General features: G+C 39.5%; 1 protein-coding gene across 1 annotated transcript in view; it reads left to right on the plus strand.

Moving 5' to 3' along the window:
* Window positions 1-23,106, plus strand: part of ZNF519 (zinc finger protein 519) — a 61,401-nt gene extending 38,295 nt beyond the window's left edge. The window contains exons 5-7 of the transcript XR_010110132.1: window positions 9,168-9,367; window positions 15,961-16,059; window positions 16,733-23,106. The gene's annotated coding sequence lies outside the window, so the exon portion shown is untranslated. The remainder of the gene's footprint in view (window positions 1-9,167; window positions 9,368-15,960; window positions 16,060-16,732) is intronic.
* Window positions 23,107-23,339: the final 233 nt, after the last annotated feature.

The raw sequence follows: 23,339 nt of genomic DNA on the forward strand, positions 1-23,339 counted from the left end.
CCTGTTACTAGTTCAACACTCAACATCTCTGAAGAAAAGTGTTGAGAAGGACAGGCCCCAGGCATACAGAGCTCCACTTAGCTGTTTCCTTTCTACCACATAAATATGTATGGGGGCCAAAGACCACTTGATATTTGAGGACTTCCTGTAGCATGAAAGATGGAGAAGAAACACACGCATTAAAGCAAGAAACCAAAGGAAAAGAAAATAAATGCAGAGATCATAGGAAAACTTCAAGGAAATGTCTAGTAATATCTTTAAAATAAGTAGGAGAGACAAAGAATTGTTAGCTGAAAGCTATCTCGTTAACATATTTTAAGTTCAGACTGATGGTTTCTTCATACATAGTGAATCATAACCTAATTGGATGTGTAAACAGATTGTAACCTACTCCTGTAACAGGTAGCCAAGTCTCAGCCAATCACTGCAGCCACATTTTGGCCAGTCACAGTCAGACAATTGTTAAAGCCATGTTCAGATAAGGCAGATGTCAAGCTGTAACCAATTCAGCTGTTTCTGTTCCTCACTTTAATTTTCTGTATGCCACTTTCGTTTCTCTGTCCATGAATGTTATTCAGCCACCTGGAAGCCCTGGAGCCACTCTGAACATACTCTGGTTCTGGTGGAGCCAGATGTGTGAATTGTTCTTTGCTCAATTAAACTCTTAGATTTGTTTAAAGTTTTTCTTTTAATAGTAGCCATTAAGAATATGTACATATTTCTAAATATGTGTGTATATATGTATTGTTATAGGTGTATGTAGATGCATATGAGTATACATATATGTACGTGTATTAAGTGTCAAAGTTAAAGGCACTAGTTAAGTAGTAAGGGCAGATTTTAATCAACAATATACTATTCTGGTAGGAAAGAGAGTCCCTCATGAACTAAACTCAACTTTAATTTGAACAGAGATGACTGGATGTTTTAAAGGAGAAAGCGGCAGGATGGAGGGGGATGAGTGGGATCTCAGTAGACTCAGGAAAGTAGAAACTTTCAAAGGGTTGGTCAGTGTAAGTGAGATTAAGCAGTGGTGTCTCTAGCTAGCCATGTGGATGGACTCTGCCCTTTCGCACAGACTGGGAAATAGAGGCTCTGTAGTTCCTGATGATTACATTTCAAAGGAATGCCTGTCACGTTCTTGAGAAAGACACTCCTGATGTATAGGAAATATACATCTCAAAGTGATAGAGGAAGGATTCACCATTGTGTAGCTCTTTCTGGTAATCTCTAAGAAAGGAAGATGGGCTTATTGTCAGGTGTTTCCAAAACAGTGAATTGTTTGGCAGTCTTGAGTTTTCTCAGGCAGGCACTTTTATCCTAGGGATGCAGCCTTGTGCTGATAGAAACCATGTAAGTATTTGTTTAAATCTTTAAATGTAGGAAGAGAGGTGGACACAATTATTTCTGCTGAGTCTGTAAATTTTATAGGCTAAGATTGAGGCCTAGTTGACAAGAGGGCTTAGGGGAGCCTGGCTAGAACTCGGTTGAGGAGAGAATCTTCCTCAGGATGTACATATATATGCATGGTGTGTGGACACACATACATACATGTAAATACTGGAGGCTGATTTATGGGGATTCTGCGCAACTGAAGTCCGAGTTCATGGAGAGAGACTTGGGTAGGTCACTGTCGAGGCTTTCTGTGATATTGTTGAGACTAGGAAGCCTAAGGAAGGCTCTGGCCACCAACAAGACCATTGAATTTGCCCCATGGAATCTTCTCAGGCCTTGCACATCATCTCTGTTGTGGTAACTTCACTCCCCAATGACCTGTCACATTTATAACTACAGCTGTGATTGCTCCTCTAAGTCCTACACTTATATCCTCCTGATTACTTGATATTTTGACTTCATTATCAGGGTCTCTGTCTAAAGTCTTCTCCCAAACAAGCTCATTCCAATTTCCCATCCACATGCACTTCTCTGCCATCTCTTCGTGTTCCAATGAAGGACACCCCCATCACACAGATGCCCATGTAGGCCTGACCCCTTATCCTGGTCCTGACTCCCCTCTTCTTTGCACCCATAGACATCAGCAAGTCTCAGGGTCTCTGCCTCCAGCACAGGTCCTGGACTTCACCCCATCTCTCCATCGTTACCTCCACTGCCCCCTAGGTCAATCCATCACCTTCCTCAACTTCGATTCACTGGTATAGCCTCCCAGCTGGTCTCTCTGCTTTACCAGTTTCCACACACAGCAGCTCCTGACCTTTTAAATTGAAATGAAATTCTTATCATGGTGAGAGCTCCCTCCATCATCAGACCCTTGGTGGCCTTCACTAAACTTCCTCTGGCCATCGTTCACTGAATTCAAGCCACTCTGACCTCAGGCTGGTTCTCACACCCACCACATTCATACCTACTTCTGGGCTATTGTCGTTTCTGTCCCCTCACCTGCAAAGCTTTACCCCAGGTGTCCTCACTGCTCAGGTGTGTGATCCTCAATATTTTTTACTGACCTCTTCTACCAATATTGCCCCCATTCTCCCATGTGTCACTGCCTCCCCTCCCCTCTTCATTCTTCTCCGTAAAACTTAACCACCTTCTGATGCTCTGTGTCCATTTATGCCTTTATTTAATAATATTGTTTGGTATCTGCCTTTTCTTCCTAAAATGTCATCAAGAGGACAAGGACTTTCGAGTCTTCATTGCTCTGTCTTCAACCTGAGCACTTCTGATGATGCTGTCTCTGTCACTGATCTCATGTTACTCCTGTACCCCCACTCCCTGTACTCAAAAGTCACTTGCTGCTTCTCTTCCACCATAAGACCCAGTTTGTCTTCACCGCCTAATAATGGTGTATCCTTGGTGACTAAAGATACTCAATGTGGAAACCCTGGCTTAATTTTGTGAGAGAAAATTCCCTTACAACTTTTCTCAGCTTTCCACTGAGAAGTGTTCTGGTGATTTTGACAGGAAATGGGGGGCAGTGATGTGGAATTCCCCAATCCAAGAGGATTTCTTTAAAAAGTCTTTTCCTACAGTGCACTTGTAGTAGAAGAAAACCATCTCCGTGTAATTTAACAATTTTTTATAAAAAAAATTTATCCATTATTAGAATATAGCAATTAAATAATATAAAGTTCAAACATGCCTTCCCACTTTATCCCCAAATAAATATATTAAGCATTTTGTTTTTATTTTTCAATGAATACATACTAAGTCCAAAAAATAATGCTTTAACTTATAACTGTTAGAAATATAACTCTAGAAAAAATATTGCTATTGAGTACTAAAAGTCTTTATTAACAAACTGCATATATTTTCAAAGTATAATACAATAATTGGAGAATAAAATGTAAATTATTTACTTATATAGTTAACATTTGCAGAGCTTTATCTTGAGAAATGTATTTTGATGATGTTTCAATTTGAGGAAGAGATTAGTGTCTCAAGTATAGCATTTCTTTCACTGCCAATGAGAGAGAATCAAACTTTCTGAGAAACTTTCACATTTCTTGCTGTGTTCCGGGATCTCCAGTCTTCTTTAAATTTGGAGAAATTGCCCATGAAGGAGCCGACTGCTGTGTCCAGCATGTGATGGGGGAGGAACTCCAGCCCAGGAAGGGGCTCCCCTGGACCCTCAGATGGAGTCGAAGTGAGTGAATGCACCTGGCAGCTTGGGAGGCCTGAGTGGAGGGGAGGGGCAGCACTCTTTAAGACCCAGGCCCACTCCTGGGGAAGGGACCAGCAGGGCTTGCTTGGCTCTTGGCCTCCTGGGAGGTTTGGAAAGATTGCTTGTGATGGGGTGATTCCTATGAGCTCTTCTAGGAACTCTAGCATTTTTAGCCTCTCGTCTGTCACCTCTTCTTGTTTAGAACATTTGTATTTCTCCGTCTTCATTTCTTGAACCAAGAAAACTGATTCTTCCATCAATCTTGAGATGGTGGTCTTTGCCCTTCTGTAAGCCTCGGCAAGGGTGGCTATACTGAAACACTCTCTAGCCTGGCATTTCTAAAAATGACTCCGTCTCTGAACACTCTGAACACAAGTGCCGTTTGTCAGTGAGTTGGTATTTATCCTCAATCTGTGTAGCCAGTGATTCCGCAGGCTTCTTTTCATGCCTTATGTAAAGTCAGTTTCTAACAGATTGAACAGGTCTCAATAAAAATAAGAGACCAACCCATGAGCCAGTGAGCAGTGGACACACCAGTGTCTACCCCTGGAGGCTATGGAAGGTGAGTCGTGCACCGAGCATCTCCACAGTCACCTCGTCCAGCTTCCCAAGGGGTCAGCCCAGGCTTCAGCTCTACAGAGGATCGCAGTCCCTCCATTGCACCGCAGCCATCACAGGGCTCTGCCCAGTAACCGTGGATCCTACTGGAACAACAAACACCAAAGAACATCCCAACATTCCACCTGAAACCCAGCCATCAACTGGCAGCCTGAATTGGTCAGTTTTACCGTCAGAGAAGATTTACAAATAAAATAGGCCTATCTCCATTACTGTTTAATGATTATTTTTTTCCTTTAAAAAATTTTGTATCAATATAAAATTAAAATATAGTAAAATGTGCACGTTACAGAGTTTTAAACTTCATATTCCCTGTAGTATACAACAGCCTTATCAATATATGGATCATGTCTATTGATGCAGAAAATACCTCCTTGTAACTTGTTAACCAATATCCACTCACCCCACCATATGCAGCCCCTGTTTTGATTTCTGTTAACATACATTATTTTATTTTTTCAACTCCATAAAAGTTAAATAAATCACAGTGTACAGTTTGATGTCTACCTCTTTTACTCAAGAAATGCCCATTTAGCCCACAGTTCTAGACTCAGTGTGTGTCCGGAAATCCTAGACAGGCCATGGAAAAAATCAGATGAATGAGTTCTTTCATTAGCCTCAGACTAAACATCCAGATCAAAGAGTCCTACAGTTCATAAGATTCTTTTCATTATAATGCAATAAAGAATTTGTTTTCTTCGCATATTTATCCTTTAATTTGGTGACTCATACAAGTTAGTCTAGTTTCATTTATCTTATAGGAAATACTCAAAAAATATTAGGTTCCCATCAAATTCTCTGAATAAAATGACTTTCATTTACTTGCTATATAGTTCTTAAGCTACATATATTACCTAGTCATTTTAGACCAAAACTTTATTAATTCATTTTCATACTTACATTAATCACAGATGGAATAAGTTTTAATTCTGTAAGTTTTGCTTCTTTCATATTCGTAAAAATTAAAACTTTTATTTGAAAAGTGAGTTCTAGGAATGTAGGTAATTTTTAAAAAATAAATGTTTTTTTCAGTCAGACATGAGTTTAAAAAAAATTCCAAAAACATATCTTACATGTAGAATGTACCTAATATTCCTAAAAAAATCAAACTATTTTCCAAAGTCGTCCTTGTCCCAGTTTTAGTTTTGCAAATTTCAAATTAATGATGTCAATTCTTAAGTATGTACTGTAGCAGTTAAGAAATTTCAAATAAGAAGACAGTGACAAGGCTGCAATCACATTTAAAATAAAGAAAGTAATTATGGTGATTTCACCGTTTCAATTCCTTGGATATAAGATTATCATTTCTCAGAATTAAGCAGTTATAAATAAGTATATTTGTCTCCATTAATTTTTACTCCATATATTATTCATTTAAGACAACTTTTATCTTTTCTTTGATAAGGGATGGATATGCCAGAACTCATTTTTAACTAGAATGAAATTTAAGGAATTTTGAACCTTATGTGGTCCTGATCTCTGTGCTTGGGTTTTAATTTTTTTCTCAACCTATATCATATGCACTTAGCCATGAACAATAAAATATGAACAAATCACATTTTCTTGTTGCTAAGCTACAAAGAATATGATGGTAAAGTGAAATCTCTTCAGCAAGAAAACCAGACTTTCCCCTTGTTTTGTTATTAATCAGGGGAACTGACTGTGGTGCAGGACTGCTTGGGTTTCGCAGTCAAGGCAGCTTTTTATATGTGATGAAGCTACTCCGAGTTTTTCTAATTCTTTACTTTGGAACAAGACTTTCTCTTCTGATTTTCCTGAAAAAAGATTCAAATGTCTTGATACTATAAACATGCTAGAGGCAAACAGGCATCCTAAGCTGTACTTTCCATTTGCTAAAACGGGATAATTGTCACATAGGTGTTAAGTAATAGCAGCCACCCATTACCCAAATGTTCCTGAAGTTTCTCTATCCTCCTGGAGTCCATAGGTTTCAATATCTCTGTAAATAGCACTGGTGATGATCTTGCTTTCTCTGAGTGTGCCAGCTCTCTCTACATAGTTCCATTCCTTGTTTTCCAGACAGAATTTTGCCACAAGGTGGGGCATGTTGTCCAGTGTACTCACATCCGTAATCTGTTCACACAATGCATGGTCAATCTCACCTCCCAGATCCTTTTTGTCCATTTTTACTTTAATGTACAAAATATAATGATGGTGATGACAATGATGGTATTGTTGACCTATATGATAATGACAAACCAAGCTATGCTCTTTTTATGTTTTCAAATGCAAGCACATCAGTAAGTGATGTACATAAATGATACGATTTAAACATCCAACACAAGGACGCACACATTTTTTATGATCATGTTGCAAATGAGAAAACAAATGACCCATCCCTTTCTTCTCCTTTAATCGTGGCAACATCGGTAGCTCCTAAGAGTTTTATTTGAGGAAGTTCTGCCTGTGTTATCTGGCTGATATTGAAGACTTGGGATTTTGTCACCCAAGTCCCATAAACAGTGGGTTACAGTTCAGGTAAGATGGAATGAAGCATGGTTTTTAGAGTGTACACTGATAGGAGCTCACTTTTATAAAATTTTCACATTCACCAAAATATATTTTCTAATAAAAATAATATATTAACACAAAAGTAGCTATGCAGCTGTGCCTTTTATTTCTTTTTCTTACCTGATTGGTCTGGCTAGGACTTTCAATACTACATTGAATAAAAATGGTAAACATAAGCATCCTTATCTTGTGTCAGATCTTAGAGAGAAAACATCCAGCTTGTCCCATTCAGTATGATGGTTCTGTTATATATGGCCTGTATTATATTGAGGTATATTTCTTCTATACCCAATCTGTTGACAGTTTTTATCTAATGAGATGAGCATATGGTTTTTGTCCTTTGTTCCATTAATCTGATGTATCACCTTTATTGATTTGCATATGTTGAACCATGTTTATATTTCTGGGATGAATTCTACTTGTTCTTGGTGAATAATCTTCACAATGTGCTATGGGATTTAGTTTGCTAGTATTTTGTGAGGATTTTTGCATCTGTATTCATCAGGGAAATAGTCCTGTAATTTTGTTGTTGTTGTTGTTGTTGTTATGTCCTTGTCTGATTTGATATCTTTTCAAAAAGCCTGTCTTTGAGCTCATTGATTCTTTTTTCTGTTTGATTGATTGATTCTGCTGGTATTTTTTATTTGGTTCATTACATTTTTCAACTGTGGTCACTGCTGCTTTTTTAGCATTAGAGGGCGCTCTAAGCCTGGGTTTGCCACATATCCAAAGTTGCTTTGTCGTTCTGGCCTGGAAGGACTAGAGCGGGGCTTACAGAGTGTATTTCATCCCACTGGGTTTGCACGTTTCTGCCTGGGGCCGGAACAGCTCCAGGGGTTCTGTTTACGGTCCCCAGGTTGGGGTCAAGCACTGCAGGGCTGTGCCCAGGGCTGGATCTCTGTAGTGGGCTCAGCACTGGGCTGCAAGGCCACATGTGCCTGCTTTCCTTTGCTTCCCTGAAGCAGTCTCCATGCTGTGCTGCTTGTAGTGGGGCATGGATGAGACAGGGAGTCCTGTGGCCACCACAGCTGCTATGATGCTACATCATGCCCAAAGCCACTGAGGCCAGCGCAGCGCAGGGGTATCCTCAAGTTCCACGGCTACAGCTTTCCGGCCCCTGAGATTTATTCATGGCTCTAGGCTGCTGCAGAGAGTCAGTGGTGATGTGGGCTGGGACATGAGACTGTGCCACCAGGGCTGCTGGTCTCCACCTGGCACTGTGACAAGTCCAGTGGCTCTGTCCACAGGGACCAGCCTGGGTCAGGGGCCACTGAGTCTTGCCCAGTGTTGGGTTTCACGATGGTGTGCCAGCACTGCATTGCCAGGCAAAGCCCTGTGCTTAGTTTCTTTCCTTTCCTTCCCTCCAGTGGGTGGAGTCACTCTTTGCACTGTGCTGCCCAGGGTTTAGGGAGGGATGGTGAGGGCAGTCCCTTGGCCACCAAGACTCATGCTTAGCTGGGTCGGGCCAAAGCCCATGGAAACTGGGGCCAGCACAACCCTGGAATGTGTCCCAGGCCTATGCTGATACGCCCTGACTACTGCTGAGGTTTGCTCGTGGCCTGATGCCACTATCGAAGGCCAGAGGTGGTGCAGGTCAGAACATGAGACTGTCCTATTGGGGCTGCAGTTTTCCACTAAGTGCTGGGGTGATTCCAGAGACTTTGTCCATGGGTTTTGGCCTGGGGTCAGTGGCTGTGGGGTTCTCCCTGGCCCTGTGTTTTACTGTGCTGGGCCCAACACTGGGTCCAAGTCAAAGTCCTTCAGTCACATCACTCACCTTCCCTCCTGTGGGTTGTGTTTCTGTGCTGCACTGCCTGGAGTTGGGGAAGTGCTGAGGTGAGCAGTGAGACTCTGTCCTTCCTACCTTCTTCAATGCCTCTTTTCTTATTGTGCTAAAAACAGGTGCTCTATTGGATTCCTTAGCACTTGTAAAGGTGCTTTTGTGCTTGGATAGTTGTTTAATTTCATGTTTTTGTGGGGGAGATGATCACTGGAGGGCCTTATTTTTCCATTTGCCTCACCCCTTCCTCTCTTAAAGATTTTTTCCAAAAATTTTTTTTCCAAAAAAATCACCCTTCTGATTTTCCTAGAAGTGATTCTTCTGTCTCCATATTTTAAGGGCTTTCAATATTAAATATTTGGGCTCAAATATATTTACACTTTGGAACATAAATCTGTGTCGGGCAAGGGAACAATTAGCATTTCATTGCAGAATAAGGATATTTAACCACACCTGTGACATTCCTTTATAATAAAGTTTATCATGTATTCAGAGTGTGTGCATCTCTGTGGATGTATTTGAAAGGCGTATGCCAAGTCAGCCCAGGGAATTTTACTAGACCTCAAAAAGACCTTGAGCTTTTCATAAACTTAGCTGTTTCTTTTTTTTATCCCCCAGTGGAAAAGCGAGATTTTCTTTGACCGTTGGCTATGGACATTGTCAGGGATGGTGCAGCCTGAATGAGAATGTCTGCGGTATTTCCCGAAATAAGTATCCCTCAAGGATGATACTGTGGACCTCACTCAGGAAGAATGTGTCCTTCAGAGAAAGCTGCGCAGAGACGTGATGCTGGAGAAGCAGTCATCTGGTTACTTTGGGTGAGTCTTTCAACATTCATTTATTTTATACAAAGTTTTCCAGAATACTTTCTCTATATTCCACCTCCCTGTATGCCCTCCTTGATTTATATACTTTCATAGTCCTATTTACATGTTTATAAAGTAAGTGTATTTCACTTACTCACTGACTGTGCAATGAGGAGGAGCACCAGGCCTTGGGAGGGGAGCCGGTGAAGGAGGCTAACTGCAGTTTGGGGGCTAAGGCTCGGAAACGGGAGGGAGACTGGGAAGCTCAGGACCAGGAGAAGGGAAAAGCTCTGCCCACCCTCCCCTGGTGATCCTGTGCAGGGACTGTGGGCTCTGTAACTTGAAGTGGGGGGTCAGTCCCGCCACATCCCCATGGCTGGCACTTAATATGTGGCTTCATTCAGCTGGAGGGTGTTCTGAGGACAGGAATAGGACTAGCTCACTTTCCTCATGTAGGAGTTTCTTTTCCCTGAGTCCCTCCTTTTCCAGTGGACAGTGTGGGACCACCTCTTCCACATGTTGAATTCCCCCTCTTGGCAGGTTTGTGCCCCAGGAAGTAGTGTGTTGATTTGAAGCCCTAAAAAAAATATTTTCCACACTCAAGAGTGACTTATCCAGACCGATTTTACCTAAGAAACAAGCCTGAAGGAGGAGAGAGAAGAAAGAAGAGTCAGAACTAGCACTTTCCCAGGTGAAAGTCGCACTGTGGTTGATTGTTCTGTCTTCTCCCTGCAGTGCTGTGTTCAGGACTTGCTAATCTCTGACTCTGCAATGTCCTGCTGCACACATTTGCTGGTACTCACTGAGGGCCTTGCCTCAGTCCCCTCCCATCTCCATGTCACTGTGACCCAGTGAAATGGGCCTGTGAAGAGGCCATCTGGGGGGTCATCCTGGGCAGGACTATACCCAAGACCTGGGTTGGGGACAGGGAGCGGGTCCTGTGGGGTTAGAGGGATTGGGCAGCAGGGATTGTTTAGGGGACACATCGGATGCATTGTCTGCTCCCAGTGGATGAGGATTAAAGAAACTGCACAAATAAGTAGTGTATTTATGTGTAGGTGGAAAATCCTGGACAAAGATTAATAAGGGGAGACTTGTTCTACCTGACTTCATTGTGAATTTGAAGCTCAACCAACTGAATCAGTGTGATTCTGGCCCAAAAGTACTATTGATTTGGCTTTGAACTCCTGGCCTCAAGTAATCCACCACCTCATGCTCCCAAAGTGCTGGGGTTACAAGTGTGAGCCTCTGCACCTGGCCCTGTAGTGTTGATTTGGACTAGAATGGAATAAATTATTCAAAAATTGATATCATCGAGAAATAAAGGTTGGATTTCATGCAGATGATAAAGGGTGGTTTCATTTCATAATTGCTTTTCAAAAAGTTGAATCAACCTAAGCATTTAACACTAGGAAGTTGTTTAAATCATTGACAGAATATCCATCCCATGGAAACCTTGTTCATGGAGTGACTCATGTAGCCATTGGGTTAGGTCTTTTTGTTGTTTGTTTGTTCATTTGTTTTTTTGTTTTGTTTTTGAGACAGAGTCTTGCTCTGTTGCCCAGGCTGGAATGCAGTGGCACAATCTTGGCTCACTGCAACCTCTGCCTCCCAGGTTCAAGCAATTCTCGTGCCTCAGCCTCCCCGGTACCTGGGAATACTGGTGCACATCACCATGCCCGGCTGATTTTTGTATTTTTAGTAGAGATGGCGTTTTGCCTTGTTGGCCAGGCTGGTCTTAAACTCCTGGCCTCATGTGATCCACCTGCCTCAGCCTCTCAAAGTTCTGGGATTATAGGCGTGAGCCACTGCACCTGACCGGGTCTTTTTTAAAAAACACAAAATTTTGTATGTATGCAATTCAGCTGAGACACTGGGGCAGCGAACTGTCTTAACCATCAAGAGATCAAAGCCAGGGCAGGCACAGTGGCTCCCAGCACCTTGGCAGGCTGAGACAGGAGGACCACTTGAGGCCAGGAGTTCATAGTCCTGGGCAACATAGTGTGACCCTGTCTCTACAGAATTTTTAAAAATTAGCCAGGCTTGGTGGCATGTGCCTATAGTCCCAGCTACTTGAGTAGCTGATATAGGAGGATGGCTTGAGCCCAGGAGGTTGAGGCTGGAGGTTGAGGTGGTTGAAGCTTCAGTGAGCTAATTATCATGCCTCTGCACTCCAGCCTGAGTGATGGAGAGGAAAAACAAAAAAGAGGTCAAAGCCAAATTCTGGTACTATCAATTTTTATTAAATATTATTTTATTTTACTTTAAACATCACCATATATATATTTGTTTTGTGGTAAAACTCCTAATAATGACACAGTTTGAGACTTGAGAGAAAGGAGCAAAGCAGTCTTTCTTATCATGTCTGCCACTGCCTCAACCAGGAACCACTGTTGTCAGTTCTGTGGCAAGAGTCAGGGAAACTCTCGTAAAAATCCATTTACACATAATTATGTGAGTTGAAAAAATAGTTCGGTGAATCTATTGTTATGTAGTATTCTTTTTTAAAACTACATATCTTGAATCTGTTTTCATGTTAGCAAATACTGAAATACTTGCTTTCTTAGATCTGTTTGCAAACATTTCATGCTTAATAAGAATTTATATTATGCTGTTCAGCATGCTTATTATTAAATATTTTATTCTGAGATATAATGCTATGATTATTTCTGATTTTTAATCTTTTGATTTAACTAATAAACTAAAGTGGTGTTCTAATTATGAACCATTGCTGTGTTAATGGAATAAAACATTTAACTTATATTAGTGGCTTTAATAAAAATTTCTTAAGCAGTGAAAACATGGCTAAATAGCTAAATTTAAATGGACTAAATTTTATTTATTTTTTTTATGTATATCTTTGATGTGGACTAAAGTTACAGTGTTTTATATATTTTATTTTTATTTTCATAGTTTTTAAATAACCTGACTAATATAATATAAACAGTCTTGTTATTTCTTGCAAGATTTACATCTCAAAGAAACTGTATCTGGCATAAAATTTTAAGAACATTTACCCTTAATGTGAATTAAATCTTGTTAGGCTTCAGAAAAACACGTTGGAGACCTTTTAATTTAAATATTTATAAGGATTAATTTGATTGTCTCTTTATTTTTAATATACTTTATTTCTTAGAGAAGTTTAAGGTTCACAGCAAAATCTAGCAGTGTTACAGTCTTCTTGTGTACACCATCCCTCTCTGAAAGTTGTCAGAATTAAAGTGGAGTCCCTAATTTAAGAAAACCGTAACACACAAAGCTGGGGAAGGCTGTAAAGAAAGGGTTCTCATGCTATATGCCTGATAACAAAAAGTTTCATGAGAGACTGCAGAACATCACAGCCTTGCACAAAGGCCATCACAACCTTACACAAAAAATATTTCTGCAAGGACATCTGCCCAGCAACTGCCTGTCCAGCTTTTGACTAGCATTGCCTTTATTATTGATCTTTGGAGCCAAGGATAATTATTTCAAAACAATTAGGTAATCCTCATTTTTTTCTTTAAAAAGCTATGTCTTCTTTTACCTTCCTAAATATGCACATAGTTTATAATGCCCATATGTTCCCATTGCAATACTTTATTTCCCCATTTTTTTTAATTTATAGAGAACATCTCACTGTTTCTTATTTAGGTTGACACCCCCATACATGCATAGTGTCCCCCATTAACAACAACCCCCACAAGAGTGACATGTTTCTTACAATTGATGAGTCTATATTGACACATTATCACCCAAAGTCAATAGTTCTCATTACAGTTGACTTTTGAAATGGTACATTCTGTTAGTTTGGACAAATATATAATGACATGTATCTACTATTATAGAGTTAAACAAAATAGTTTCAGTGCCCTAAAAAGACTCCATGCTCTATTTATTCCTTATTCCCCACAAACTCCACTAATTGTTTCACTGTCTCTATAGTTTTACTGTTTCCAGAATATCAAATTGTTGGTCATATACTATTTAGCCTTTCAGACTGGCTTCTTTCACTTAGTAATAAACACTTAAGTTTCATCCATGTATTTTCAGGCTCGATAGCATATATCATTTTAACACTGAATAATATTTTATTTCTGGATGTACTATCGTTTATCCATTTATCTACTGAACAGCATCTTGACTGCTTCCAAGCTTTGGCAGTTATGAATAAAGCTGCTGTAAAGGTCCATGTGAAGATTTGTGTGGACCTAAGTTTTCAGCATCTTTGGGTAAATACTAAGGACTCTAATTACTGAATCAAATAGTAAGAGCATGTTTAATTTTATAAGAAATTGCCAGCCGGGCACAGTGGCTTATGCCTGTAATCCCAGCACTTTGGGAGAACAAGGCGGGTGCATCATGAGGTCAAGAGATCGAGACCATCCTGGCCAACATGGTGAAACCCCGTCTCTACTAAAAATACAAAAATTAGCTGGGCATGGTGGCGCGTGTCTGTAGTTCCAGCTACTCAGGAGGCTGAGGCAAGAGAATTGCTTGAACCCGGGAGGTGGAGGTTGCAGTGAGCCGGGATCGCGCCACTGCACTCCAGCCTGGTGACGGAGCGAGACTCTGTCTCAAAAAAAAAAAAAACAAAAAAACAAAAAACGGCCAAATTGTCATCCAAACTGGCTGTACCATTTTGCATTCCCACCAGCATGAATGAGAGATCCTTTCGCTTCACATCTTTGCCAGCATTTGGTGTTGTCAGTGTTCTAGATTTTGGCCATTATAGGTAAGTGTGTACTGATATATTGTTCTTATTTGTTTTTCCCTGGTGAAATATGATGTGGAGCATCATTTTGTCTGCCTCTTTGTCATCTGTGTGTCTTCTTTGGTGAGGTGTTAGCTAAAGTCTTTGGCTCATTTATTATTTTTTTAGTTATTTTCTTATTTTTGAGTTTTAAGAGCTACGAGATACATGTTTTATAAATATTTTCCTCCAGTCTATGTCTTTTCTTTTCCATTTCTTGATGTTGTCTTTCACAGAGTAGAAATGTTTAATTTTGGTAAATCATATGGTTATCAGTTATTTCTTTTAGGAATTAAATCATTGATGCTGTATCTAAAAAGCCATTGCTAAACTCAGGGTCATCTATAATTCCTGTGTGCTATCTTTTAGGAATTTTAGAGTTTTGTGTTTTACATTTAGACTTGTAATCTATTTTGTGTTCATTTTGGTGAAGATGTTAAGGTCTGTGATTCATATTTTAATATGTATATGTCCAGTTCTTCTAGCACCATCTGTTGAAGAGGCTATCTTAGCTACATTTTATTACCTTAACCTCTGAAGTCAAAGATCTGTGGACTATATTTATGTTGGCCTATTTCTAGGCTCTCTGTTCTTCCCATTGATTTGTCTATTATTTCATCAATACCACACTGTCTTCATAACGGTAGCTTTATTGTAAGTCTTGAAACTAAGTAGTATCTCTGTCCTCCAATTTTATTATTTTCCTACAATATTGTGTTGGCAATTCTAGGTCTTTTGCCTTTTCATATAAGCTTTAGAGTCAGTTTTAATATCCACAAAATAAGTTCCTGGAATTTTTATTGGAATTACTCTGAATATGTAGATAAATTTGATGAAAACTGCCATCTAGACAATATTGTCTTCCTATCTATGAGCATGGTATATCTCTTCATTTGTTTAGTTCTTCTGTTCTTTTCAACTGATAAGAATATTTATTGGACTACAGGTCTCCCTCCTGTGCTGAGGAGTGGACAATGATGAATGCCATATTCTGTAGACAAGTCACCTCTGTGGGCCACATGTCTGATCACAAACAGGAGGGCCATAGAAAGATACAAACACCAAAGGAAAATTGTGAAATTCAAGAATTGGCAACTGTGTCGGAGGCAACCCCTTTTTTTATTCCAGGGTGCCTGTCACTTCCACCAAAATCTGCCAGCTTATGCCAAGGATACTGGTGCTTCTGCTGTTTGGCTCTGCCTCTTAATTGGCTTTGGGTTTTGTACATCTTGAAGTTAGCCAGATAGTGCTTCTTCATCTTTACCTTGAAGGAAAACTTTTTACACATTAAAAGTTTCAGTCACATAGAACATCTATTAGCTTTTATTTTAGTACTTCCTCTGAAAAAGACCATCTTTGTTTCTCATAATCAAGGATTTTTTTTTATTAATTTGATTAATTCTATTGATGGATTTCCAAATGCTGAATCTTACTTGCATTCTTGGCATAAAGGCCAGTTGATAATAATATAATGTTTAATGTTCTAACACAATGGTTTCTAATATTTAAAACTTTCACAATTATATTCATATGTTCAATACATCTGAAATACTCTATTTGACTTAACCCGGGCAAAGCTGTCATATCACCCTTATGTAGTCTTCCTAAAAATTATTCTTTAAAACTCTTGAATAATTTAGTTAGCATTTGTTTATTAGTAAAATTTATCTCTGGATCATATGAACATGGTACATTTTTGTGTGAAAGGGACTATTTGATAAATGTCTATTTTTTTCTGTAAATATTGTGCAGTTTGGAGTCTCTACAGCAGTAAATTGATAAAATATGTATTCTTAGAATATATATAATGTACATGTACATGTTAATTTGCATTGACTTATACAGCTTCTCCCCTATTAATTTTTTGTATCAGTACATGACTTCAGGCTCCTATGTGCAGAAGTCCTCAACCCCCAGGCTGCAGACCAGTACCTGTCCATGGCCTGTTAGGAAACTGGCCGCACAGCAGGAGGTGAGTGGTTGGAGAGCGAGCATTGCTGCCTGGGCTCTGCCTCCTTTCAGATCAGCAGTGGCATTAGATTCTCATAGAAGCAGCGAACCCTATTGTGAACTGCACATGTGAGGGATCTAGGTTGCACACTCCTTATGAGACTGTAATGCCTGATCATCTGAGCTGGAACAGTTTTATCCCGAAACCATCTCCGCAACAATACCTGATCCTGTCCATGGAAAAATTGTCTTCCCATCCGTGGAACGGGTCCCAGGTGCCAAAAAGGTTGGGGACGACTGCCTATTTGCACCGTAACCTATTGATACATTCTTTACCAGTCTATTGTATGATCCCATTTCTTTATTCATAATTAAATAATAGTTTGGCTCAGGAATTTGGGGAATAACAGAAAATTAGATTTTCAGCAGGGAACACATCAAGGAAGCATAGAATCCAGTAAGACACACTGCCTTGTGGTCAGTCCCTCATGTCCCAGATCTCAGCATTTCCTGCTCCATCTACATGAGTCCTGTCCCTCCAGGAGTCCTGGAAAAGAAGAACCTCTCCAAAACACTCACATCTCTCTGGAGGCACTCACTAGAAAGTTGTAATTGTTTTTGGTAAACAGTAACTGGGAAAATGTTTTTCAAACTATCTTCAGCTCCCCAAGTGTGTACTGTCATTGTTGCTACAGGTGAAATGATTATTGCAGTTTTGAGGGGAGATGATGTCACAAGATCTCGAACCCATATCTCAGAACTGCCTGCCTCCTCCCACACACTCTGGCTGTCCTGACCATCACTTCAAGCCCACCAGCCCTGCAGCAAAAAAAAATCAAACGAGTAGTTCAGAAGGCAAAGTCTGCAAGGGAAGGAAGTGTATTGGGAGGTACAGTAAGTACTCCTGTCTGGAGAAGGTCTTCTTTGGGGCTAGAAACTGAGCCAGTGCTAAAGCCATGCAGGAAGGAGGAAATAATCAGTAAGCCACGGGCTGAACTTGTGGAGAAGAAATGGAGGGCAAGGTCACAAACCAGTCCCTAACTGCTTCTAATTTAATGTAATCCTCACTGTTTGTCATTATTGCTTTTGATGGCCATGAAATCTGTTTTTTCCCAGTTCTCTAGTGTAATTTGGAATTAATTTCCCAGCTGCTTTATTTTTTTTCTAGAAGAGTCAGGGACATTTTCAGGATTAGTAGAGGTGTTTCTACAACACCTTCATGCCTTCGATAATGTGTAAGAGTTCACCAATTGAATTACCTTATTCTGTTCAGAAGTAGTAACTATAGAGTTTAACCACTCTGGACATATTATATACTTAATGGAGACCATAGCTGTGTGGTGACTGAAAACATGCATTGTCTACTCCTTATGGTGAGACTGCTTTCCTTCATGAAGTCAGTAAAGAAGGGTAACTTTTCTGTAGATTTTTGTATTTTTAAAAAAGGTCAAGATCTTCGGCAGTTTTCTGAATTGAATTGTTTGTGATATTTGCTCTGTTTTTAAAATGTTCTAAGGCCATTACCAGGTTCAGTGCTTATCTTAGTACAATTTAAATTGATTCCGTGAATAATTTTTCCTGCCTCCAGTTTCCCTTTTACATAGTGGGCTCATGTTTTAATATGTTAAACAATTCTGACATTGAAATAATTTTATTTTATATTTTTGCATTCACAAATACTAATTTTCTCCATATATTAATGGTGATGTAGTTTCTCCTCGGCAATATTTTATTGCCTACTCATGTTTTATGTCCCCTGGATTACAGCACTGTCATTCCACTGTGCCCTATTTCTTGGTTATGATGAAAAGACTCTTAATTCCAGTATGAAATCATTTCTGCATTCCATAAATTTCATTTGGCATCTGTGGAATTAAGGCATCTTCATTGTATTTGGATCTCTGAATCATAAGTGATATTTGCCTATAAATTAAGCAATGATATTTAAATAAGAGATTACCACAATCATATTTTATAAATATACAACCATTTTTAAAAACCTGACAAAATCTACAAAAAAAAGAAAATGAAATATATGTGGAGTTTTAGAAAAGACTGACTAGGTCCAAGGTTGAGGCACATAGTGGTTAAGCACATTGTCAGCTCCAGACTCTGCCTCTTACAAGGAAGGAGGGGGCTTTAGATGTTATTTAGCTGTTATTTAGCCTTTCTACACCTAAGTTCCCCTCACCTGTAAAAAAAACAATAATAATAAATTGCTTACTTTGTAGAATCATTGTAAATGTTCTATGTAAAATATGAATATAGTACTCACAGTAAAGATGTGTGTGTGTGGTGTGTGGTGTGTAGTTCAGCAATAGAAAATGGAATTTAATAAGAACGTTATGAGTTGAAAACAATGGTATGTGGACAATATTGAATTTCAGTTGCCAAAATAAAATAGACCTCATGTTTCCCTTCAGGATCCTCTAACTCTGAATATGAATAGAAGTATCAGTCACTGGAAAAGAACAAATGTCCTCTAGGGATGTGGCAATAGGAATAATCTTATCTCAGACCATAATTGGGTTCCTGATGAAAATATTTTTTCTTTAGCATTGTATTTCTCTTTATTTCACCAAATGCACATTAAGGTCTACAGATCTGATTCTCAAACACCTGGCTGTAGCCACCTCCTTTGTGATACTTTATAAAGGAGTCCCACAGAGAGTGCCTGCTTTTGGGTTGAAACATTTTCTCAATAATAATTAGGTACAAACTTGTTTTCTATGTTCACAAAGTGGGCAGGGCTGTGTGCATTGGCACCACTTGCCTTTTGAATATCTTCCAGGCCATCACAGTCAGCCCCATGTACTCCTGCTGGGCAGACCTGAAACTACAGGCTCCCAAATAGAATGGGTGCTCCAACATCCTCTGCTGGATTGTGATATGCTGGTAACCGCATGTGACTGGCAAGTGGAATGGCGAAAACAACACAAAGAAGGATTTGGTTACTGTTCTGCAGTAGTTAATAACTGATATGGTTTGGCTATGTCCCCACTCAAACCTCATCTTGAATTCCTATGTGTTGTGGGAGGAACTTGGTGGGAGGTGATTGAATTATGGGGGCAGGTCTTTTCTGTATTGTTCTCGGGATGGTGAATGAGTCTCATGAGACCTGATGGTTTTAAAAACAGGAGTTTCCCTGTACAAGCTCTCTCTTTGCCTGCTCCCATCCATGTAAGACCTGACTTGCTCCTGTTTACCTTCCGCCATGATTGTGAGGCCTCCCCAACCATGTGGAACTGAAAGTTTGTTAAACCTTTTTTTCTTCCCAGTCTTGGGTATGTGTTTATCAGCAATGTGAAAAAAAATGGACTAATACAGCAAAGTGGTATCAGTAGAGTGGGGTGCTGCTGAAAAGATACCCAAAAATTTGGAAGCGACTTTGGAACTGGGTAACAGGGAAAGGTTGGAATACTTGAGATGGCTCAAAAGAAGAAAGGAAAATGTGGGAAAGTTTGGAACTTCCTAGAGACTTGTTGAATGGTTTTACCCAAAATGCTGATAGCAATGTGGACAATAAAGTCCAGGCTAAGGTGGTCTCAGATGGAGATGAGGAACTTGTTGGAAACTGGAGCAAAGGTGACTCTCGTTATGTTTTAGCAAAGAGACTGATGGTATTTTGCCCCTGCCCTAGAGATTTGTGGAACTTTGAACTTGAGAGAGATGATTTAGGGTATCTGGCAGAAGAAATTTCTAAGCAGCAAAGCATTCAAGAGGTGATTTGGGTGCTGTTAAAGGCATTCATTTTTTAAATCAATACCTCCTGAAGTCCTCCTGAGAGCGCCAGATATGCATTCGGGCCGCATGGGGCAGAAAAGGAGGGCTCCATCACTCCCTGCTGGCCATCAGGGTGCAGTGCAGGACACTCAGAGCTCAATACTTAGTTGTTTCCCAGTGCCCCCTGCTAGACCTCCTACTGAATCCTGAAATTCTCAATTTCTTGATCTGTCTGCTCCTTTGGATGAATATGCGTCAAATCCACGGGAGCATCACAAAAGGATTCTTTCTCAGTCATGCCTGTGTGATAGGACCCTCTTCCAGTTTCTTTCAAAAATTGAAAAAAACATCTGAACGATGCAGTCTACACTTCTATCCTCAGACTCTGCTGCAGAGCTTCATCCTGCAGGACACAGATGACTACAGGGCTGTTTGAGATGGAATCTTCCTTTCTAAATCTTCTAGGCTTGATCACAGTCACAAATGAGCAGAGCAGATGAAAGTGAAAAATCTTCTGGCTTGTCCCTATTTGGGGAGAGCTCTCCAGAAGTATTTTCAAGAAATTAGTAGCTATTCGAGGGAGTGAAATACAGCTGGTTTGCCTTCGAGAAAGGAAAGTGAAGTGTGCTTTTGTTTCCTCTCATTTAACAGTTGCAAAAGGCAAATTAGAAAATAGGAATACTCATGACACTTTCTTATAAATACTGCTAAACAAAATAATCTGCATTCATATTTTTGTACTGGTAAAATATCTGAAAGCAAAATCATGGGAAGATATTTAAGTATATTATACATCATGAATTTCAAAAACAGAGTGAAGATCATGATACAGGTTTCTTATATGAATAACTGTATGGTTTATATTTTCCTTCGCCTTTTGAAATACTCAGGAAATGTTTGCTGTACACAGAATTTGAATAAAAATTGTCCAGGCCAGGTGCAGTGTCTCACGCCTATAATCCCAGCACTTTGGGAGGCCAAGGCAGGCAGATCACCTGAGGTCAGAAGTTCAAGACCAGCCTGACCAATATGGTGAAACCTTGCCTCTACTAAAAATGCAAACATTAGCTGGGCATGATGGCGAGTGCCTGTAGTCCCAGCTACTTGAGAGGCTGAGATAGGAGAATTGCTTGAACCCAGGAGGTGGAGGTTGCAGTGAGCCAAGATTGTGCCACTGCACTCCAGCCTGGGTGACAGAGTGAGACTCCATCTCAAAATAAATAAATAAATAAATAAATATAAAAATAAAAATTTCCATGCAAACTTTTCTTCAATATATTTTTGTTACAGTTAACGTAAAATTAGCTGTTGTAATAGACAAACCTGAATTTATCAGCAGTTTGATCATCATGTAATATTTATCATTGCTGGCATATACCACCTCAACACAGGCTTTCAAATGTCATGTGACTCTGCTTGTGGATTTTCCTCCAAATATGGATTTAGGGACCCCCATACCTTCTATTGGTGTATTTCTCATTGCTAACCTGTGTCTTCAAATCTGGCTATGGTGCTTGGGAAAATTTCATGCAGTTGTATGGCAAAAAATATTTGGGGCTTCACAGAGGATGTTTTCACAGGTCAGGCCTGTACCAGGTAAATGTCGTTTCCACCCACTCAGCTAGGATGCTTGTATGGCCAGACCTCAGAACAAAAAGCCTGGGGAAGGGAGTCTTGAACTGTGAGACCAGCGGGAATACAAGATTGGTCTGGTGAATAAGACCACTGTTTTTCTTACACTATGTGAAAAAAATGCTGTTAATGTGAGCAACAGCCGGTTTTCCTGCTTTCATACATTTATGCAAGAAAATGTGACTTAAAATCTAATTCCACAGATTAAACCTAGAGAATATATTTCAGGGAAGAGGGCAAAAAGGTCAATCAATAAGGCTCACACTGTTGACCATCTGAAAGGGGATTCCCATTGAATCCCAAAAGCACAGAGTAGAGTTGAAATATTCCCTAGACAAGTGTTGTAAAAAAAAAATGAAAGTACATTACATATGTAGGAACATTTAGATATGAACTGACACTAGTGCCAACACTCAGTCACCACGAGAGGCCCTCAAGCATCCAGGATAGCCTGTTCTTCCCTCAGCATAACCATAATGTAACAAGCTAACCTTTTCACAAAGGGTGGCTATGATTATAAACCGAGTATCAGTAATGAGTTAACACAGGCAACGATAATATCCTGCTACTGTAACTTAAAAACGTGTTTTTATGTCCATCAAAATCAAGTAGTGATTGTGCATAAAATTTTGTAATATTTAAGGGTTAGGTATCCATCAAACATGTTACAGACCAGGCAGTTACTCCAGAAATACCTTTAAAAGGAGAGAATTATTGCAAACCACATAAGATATTTAGTCTGCATTAGGAAATGAAAATGCAAGAAACATTCTGCAATGTGGAATGAACAAATATGATTCCTTAAAATGCATAAAACTCAGCAAGGACAGAAAACCACGCTGTTTCTCCACTGTGCTGTAAACACAGTGGTCAACAAAACCACATTAACATTTTGCCATGCCTTTGTCAATAACTTTTCTTGGCAGCCTCGGATATAGCCTTCACTTGCAAGACAAGTTGAAAGGGTCTTGTAACATCTTTCTCTTTTGAAAACCAATTTATCAAAATGAAAACCTTTTATTGTTGATTTCACCATAAAGTTAGTAGAATCTCAGAAAAGATACAGATAATGCATATGTGTCTGAGAAAGAGCTCCTGTAAAGCCCAACACCAAATACAGGTCATATCATAGAAGTATTGGTGTCCTGCATTTTGCTCTTGTAATTATACCTGCGTTTATTACTCTGGGGAGATTCTCAGGACCAGCATTGCTGCATTTTGCTTTTCTATATTTTAATTGTTAATAGATATTGTTTGGTTGCCAACCCCTAAATGTGGAACACTTTATAATCGTAATATGCAAGGTATGAGAACACAGTACTTCTTTCATCATCTGTGATGTATGATTATTCACCCTAATTTTCTTGAGTCTGAGCAGTTTAACGGAGGTATATTTTTATTAGTTCACTATTGTTTAAATTTCTTGTCTTTTCATGCTAAAAGGAAAGTTGATATTTATCTATATCTATGTCTGTATATGCATGTATATCTATAGAAATAGATCCATTTGTTTGAACAACCCTCTGTAATTAATTGTGATGAATTATGCCTGTTTTAGAAAGTATTTTGTACACATATTTTTAATAAAAATTTTCCCCCCGAATATTTAACCAATATGACATTAAAAGAGTCAGGAATTTGTCTCTCACTTTATTTTCTTTTTGTGGATCACCAATTATTTTTGGATTATTCATTAAATAAAGAATCCTCTCACTGAGGTTAAATCTATAATTTTATATATATATATTTTTTTTATTATACTTTAAGTTCTATGGTACATGTGCACAATGTGCAGGTTTGTTACATATGTATACATGTGCCATGTTGGTGTGCTGCACCCATTACCTTGTCATTTACATTAGGGTTATCTCCTAATGCTATCCCTCCCCCCTCCCCCCACCCCACAACAGGCCCCGGCGTTTGATGTTCCCCTTCCTGTGTCCAAGT

Source organism: Pan paniscus, chromosome 17, assembly GCF_029289425.2.
Source record: "Pan paniscus chromosome 17, NHGRI_mPanPan1-v2.0_pri, whole genome shotgun sequence".
Taxonomy (NCBI): Eukaryota; Metazoa; Chordata; class Mammalia; order Primates; family Hominidae; genus Pan; species Pan paniscus.